This window comes from Eutrema salsugineum, unplaced genomic scaffold, assembly GCF_000478725.1.
Source record: "Eutrema salsugineum unplaced genomic scaffold, Eutsalg1_0 scaffold_7, whole genome shotgun sequence".
Taxonomy (NCBI): Eukaryota; Viridiplantae; Streptophyta; class Magnoliopsida; order Brassicales; family Brassicaceae; genus Eutrema; species Eutrema salsugineum.
The window spans coordinates 6,189,523-6,196,103 of record NW_006256486.1 but is presented as its reverse complement, the minus strand read 5'-3'; positions in this window follow the sequence as shown (position 1 = coordinate 6,196,103).

The window sequence follows — 6,581 nt, the reverse complement described above, 5'->3', positions numbered from 1 at the left end:
GTCTTCTTTGTCGAGGTATATCTTAACTTTGCTTTCTATTTTTTAACTTTATGTTCAGTTACTAATTGATCGGAGATTTTATGTTTTCTTTGGTTTTGATCTTCTAGGACTGTTCTTGTGGATTTTGTTTTATTATTCTGAGATGGTTGCGGGAGGTAATGAAGACATAGACTAATCCAATGAAGCTATTTTGAGATAGTTTTCGTGGACTGTTCTAGTGAGATTTGATTTTGTATTTTGTTCGTTGTTTTTTTTTTTACTTTTTGTATTGTTTTGATCTGTATTACTCTCTGTACGATTCTTTTTTATTGTTTTTGTTCATTTGTATTACTCTAATGATCTGCTTTTTTCCGATTTGTTGTTTGGCAAAAGTTGAAATTTATATGTATTTTTTTTAACGTTGAAATTTATATGTATATGTGTCATCTTTTGTTATTCTTCGTTTGATGTTTTTTTTTTGGTTTTGATGTTTAGGTGCTGGGTTTAGTAGATTTGTGAAGATATCGAAAGTGGTTCTTCTTGGAGTTTTTTGCAAGCAGAGACTTGCCTGTTTCTGAGAAGAAGAGGATGCTAGCTAAAAACTTCCGATGAAACAAGAAATGGGGAGGTAGTTCAAAAAGAAAGAAAAGAAGCAGGACCATGAAAAGTTGATCACAACGGCTTTGAAATCTGTACTTCTCTATTGACTCACTGACTCTCAGATCGATCATTAATTTCTTTGAATCTTTATTACTAATTACTAATCTTATTCTCAGATATTCCAAAGCTTTAGTCACTTAAAAATCTTGGTTTCCCGTGCGAATTTATGGTTATTATTGATGAAAATAATGTTTTTTCACTCATATGTTTTCTGATTAGTTTATTACTAGATTTTAACCCTGTGCATCTGCACGAGAATTTTTTTATATTTCTAATATAAGTTGCATTTATTTTTTTGTTTAGATATAATTTGTTTTTTTATTTATTTTTTTTAATCAAAAAATTGTTATCATGTTTTAATTTTAAACAGTAAAAATTTGTATATTAGTAGAATAAGAGTATACGGTAATTAAGTATACATTGATTAAATGTTAATTATAAACTTTTTTATTATGTGAATTTAGATTTACACATAAACAATCTATATATCTATGAATTTGCTAACCCGTCAGTTTAGTTGTCTTAAATTATTTTTAATATCTTACATGTTTGACAAACTAACCCGTATAAGATTATAATTATAAATGTATAACCCTAAAAATATTTACTAATATTGAATATTTGGAACAATTGATTATGAAAAATATAATAAGATATTTATTTACTATTTGTGCTATTACAAAATGTATATATTTATATATATATATATAATTGTATAATATAAATATTTATTAATCTAAAATTTTTGATATTTTAGACCGATTGATTATGATAAAATACGATAAAATATTTTTTTACTATGCATTTTTATGAAAATATTCTTTAAATTTAAAATTTTAAATTAAATCTAAAGTTTTAAATTAAATATAACCTGTATTTAAGGAATTCTAAAGTATTAAAATTATTATCTAAATTTTCGTAATAAAATTTAAATTATTTTTTAATTTAAATTAAATTGAATGCAGATTTTTGCAATTAAATTTAATTATTATAAATTTTCAATAATTTAAAATTTAAATTAAAGATGACTTAGATTTTAGGGAGCTTTAAAATATCTAAATTAATAACTAAATTTTAAAAATTATATATAAAATAAAATATCATTAAAAAGAATTAGGGAGTGTTTGGAAGCAAGCACTAAAAGTGCTTCTCTTTTAATATAATAGATTTGGTTGTATTTGTTTTTTGTTTCTTCTTAGGTGTAAGCCTTTTTCCTTTCCATCTCCCAGATTGCGAGGTTTCTTTTGATGGTGGTGTGGGCCTAGATAAAGGTTGTCGACGTACTCACTTTACGGCTTGGACCTTGTAGTGTAATCGCTTTCTGGATCGCAAGCATAGGCCATGGACACCTCGACTTATGGCAACTCTAGGCTTTAATACATCTCATGAATTCAGTTTCCAGACTTGATGACAATAAGTATGTTGCTATTCTGTTTGGATCTTCATGTTAAATTTTGTGCTGATATCGATGCTGCTGAATTTCTCTCCCTCCCTTTTTCTCTTATTGTTGTCAATGTGAAACCCTATTCTCAGAACCCCTAGAAATGTCTGATAATAGCACTATCCGGTGAAGCCATTCCGTGGAACCTCTCTGTCTCGTTCGATGTATGCTTGCAGCATTCTTCACCGGAGCTCAGCGAGGGCTATGAATTCGAAATCGAAGACATGAGGTGATTGCTCAGTTTATTTTTGTCTTCTGATCTGGATTAGTTTGCTGCTGTCTTCTTTGTTTATTGTTTTTGTCGAAGTTTGATGGTATATCATACTGCACATCCAAAAAATATCTATTTATTTGCTTTTAATATGAAATAACTGTTAATTTCTATGAAGAATTATCAAGGAACTGAACAATTATGTAGAGAATGCAGATTCTGGATATTTGTGAGTCCGTGACAACCTTGCTGATCACACGGTTAGTGTTTTATAGGTACTAGCAAACAATATTTCAATGTTTTAATCAAAATTTGATGGGGATGAACATGTTTGTATGGGCTTACGGAACGTTGATCAGATATATTGATGAGATGTCTCGATTAGAGAGTTGCAGCAGATTTATTGACACAAATAAAATATGATGTTTAATCCTTTAGAATATATACATCTGAAATCTGACGATAACTTATAAGAAAAGATTAATATCATTGACCCTAAAAGGACTAATATCCGGTCAAAGGTATCTTAAAGGAAAAGTTTGAGGCTAAATCTTCCAGAATCAACAGAATCTGATTTGGGGTTTATATAGTTAACGATGTGAAACTATACATCAGGCAGCTTTCCAACTTTTCTCACCAGCGAAGCTGTTAGCGAAGCTGTTCTCTCATGCTACGATTTGTTTTCGTTGATAATTTAAGTTATAAAAGTTAAGGTTACAATCAAAATTACGTGGAGAAGATAAACAAAAAAACCCAAAGAAAATAGAGGAATACGAAGATGAAAATTTCACACATGATAGGATTTTGTGGTCGTGCATGTGACGAGGGAGAGAAAAAGAAAGAAGGAGAAACAAGGGCGATGATGATGAAAGAATCGGCTTTTGAAGGTCAAATAGATCACAATATCTAAAAAATGGTGGCTAGAGCGAGTGAGTTAGAGAGAAATAACTGAATTGCGAAAGAAGTAAAAACTGTCAAACAAACGCAAAGTGGCATGAATTTATATAGCGTAATCAATCCAGGGTTACAAGTATACCAAAGCCATAGTTGAAGAGCTCAAATTAAACCTAAAAAGAAAGGAACAAAAAAGTGAATTGTGACATGAACCACGGGTTTGAACCAAACAAAGATGAATATTTGCATGATAATTGAAGATATATGTGCTTACATGTTAGTATATTTGTTTTTACTACCTTTTTATTACAATTCAGGAGTGTTGGTTGCTCATGATGCAGATCAATCTTTTTAATTGGAAGGAGAGAGGAGATAGGTCCTGATTACAACCAGATAATGAAGCAGCAGCGCAAGATCAGTATGAAGCGCATCTGGTACTTGCTCGAGAATGGGATCTTTCAAGGATGGTTGGCGGAGATAGGTACTGAGGAGTGAGGCTTAGCTCAAGAAGATTGCTCTGTATGATTGGATTTATGATTACTTGATCTTTGCCAAACTCAGTTTTCATTTTTTTTTTGCTGTAGTCTGTTCAAAGAATTACATGTTTTTGTTTTGCTTTTTTTTTTTAATTATTATGAGGTTCTGGACAAAAGTCCTAATTCCCCGGATCCGGAAAGAATTACATGTTCATGTCACATCAAAGCAACATTTCTCTTGAATTTCTCATTTTGAAGATGTGTTATTCGATCTTCAAGAGAGATATTGTCCTAATCTGGTATTGAAAACAATGAAATTAACATTTGAGATATTCATATGACATCATTAGGTTCATGTGTAATTAATGAGTTGGACCATGTAGGAAAAGTAGGAATATTTAAGGGAAAATTGGAAATATAGAACAAAAAATGGAGGTAATTGTCCTCTTAGTACTTTTTTTAACTTTTGGCAATTTTGGACAAAATAACCTTATTAAATACTTTTATTTTTCTAAATAAATATTTATATATACATTTAAATTTCAAAAATTCCAAAAAAGGAAAGAATATTATTCTAAAACATCGTTTAAGGAAATACACATATTTAAAATTTATTTATTAATATGTTCTAGAAAACACCTTCTGCAATTCTAGTGTTTTATAGAAATTGTTTTCTAGTATTTGATATAAGATCCACCGAGTATATAATACATATTCTACTATTTGTTTTGTTTTCTATAACATCGTGTAGAATACGTTATCTAGAATTTGTGATATATTCTACATATTCTAGAATTTGTGATATATTCTACATATTCTAGAATATGTACTCTAGAAATCGTTATATATTCTATGTTTTCTAAAATTAGACTTCTACTTATTTGTCTTCGCTCTAGTAAATATAGAATTCGTATTCTACTAAACGGTTATTAAAATCTGAGAAAATCTAGGAACAGGTGTGAGCCAACAAAAATTAAATATTTGAAAATATTTCATTTTCCTTTTTTGTTTAACACGTTTTTTACATATTTTTGAAGATTTTTTTGTTCTTTTCTTCTTCTCTTTGACGACATTTTCACGAGCTCCCACACCTTAATTACAGTTTTCTATGTTTCTGTTTCTGGTTATTCAATTATGGTGCATATTTATGTCATCTGTGGTATCTGAAAATCGATTCTCAATAAGAATTGGGTAACTGCTCATGCTTCATAAAAAATATCCAGATTTAATTTGGGGTTTTCAAACCCTAATAACCAAAATCAGTTGAATAGATTGAAAAAGCAAACAACTGGATACATACTTGAACGAAAACTTCTTAGAATTACTGGTCTTTCAAAAATACAAGGGAGAAGCTTTGATTTGCATGAGAAGAAGACGATGACGGAGAAGACGATGAGAAGAAGAAAGTGTCGGGCACTTTTATTTTTAAGTTATTTTTGATTTTTTTTACCTTGGAAAGTTGTTTTTTTTTTCAATTTAATATCTTAATTAATAATAGTTGAAACATTATTTGAATATCAAATAATTCGTTTTTAAGGGGTAAAAGAGGATTATAATTAGCATAAGTACTAAAGGGACAATTTTTTTTAAAAAAGTACTAAGGGGACAAGTACCTTCATTTTTTGTTCTATATTTCCAATTTTCTCAATATTTAATTGTTCTTTGTATATATGCAAACTATATGCATTGGTGATTTAACTATAGGAAAAGGTTTCGAACAAAACAGAAGGAGAAAAATAAGAAAAAAAATAAGTAAAAGTCAAAGACGATGAAAAAAAAGAAAGATGAAGAATAAAAAAATCGAAAGATAATTAAGGGGAAGAAGAAGACAAAAAATGAAAGGTCAAACTTGTTTTCTACCTATCTTAAACTAATTTCCCTTTAAAATTAAAATACGACCTTCATAAGAAATAACACTACAACACGTGATGAAATATGATTTGGAGGAGAAGACAAATAAGACCAATGAACAAAAGAAAAGGGAAAAAAATGGGAAAGGGAAAGAAATCCAAAATTTTGCTCTTAGTTTCTTTTGGTTTAACCTCTAAGATAAAACACACATACCGTTAATTAGAAAATACAACCGCGAAAAAAATTTGCCAAATAACATATTTTTAAAGGAACTACAGCAAAAAAAAAATTAGCCAAATACTTTTAAAATTATTATAAGAATCAAAATATTAATGGAAGAGTAAATCGTTCAAATAACAACTTTAAAAATGTCAAAGTTATAGTTGACAAAAAATGTCAAAACTATAATGATGAAAGAATTAAAATTTGAAATCATGAAAAATAAAAATTTAGACTATCAATTTAATAAGAGTATAAGATTGGAATTAGGGACAACAAAAAATTATATCATTTAAATAACATTTTCTAGAAAAATATTAAAATCAAAAACTGGATAACAACCAGAAAAGAAACACGTTAGCCTAAAAATTTCATGGTCTGTTTCCTAATTTCAACATGCCTTATAATGAGACTACCTTTAATGAAACTGATTATCTAAAAATCTATGCAATTATCGATTATCAAAGGAGACAAAGACACATAAGAAGAAGAAGGAAACAAGTCAAAAAGACAATGAAGGAGTCAAAAAGACAAGGAAGAAAACAAGGACAAAATCTTATAAAATCCGAAAGAAAAAAACACACAATATAATGGAGAAGGATAAGAATAGGAGTAAAAAGATGTGGAAATTGAAGAAAAACGGAAGAAGATTAAAAAGAAGTTGGAAAAGGCAAAGACAAAGAAAAATACGAAAATCATTAGATGTATAAAACGAAATAGAAGAAGAAGAAAACCGGAAAATGATGTAGACAAAGAAAAAAAGTAGAAAGAGGAAGATGATGAGGAGACGATGACTTATCTCTGACTTACTGAGTAATGACTTGGTCAAAGCAGTGGTAGAGATGAGATC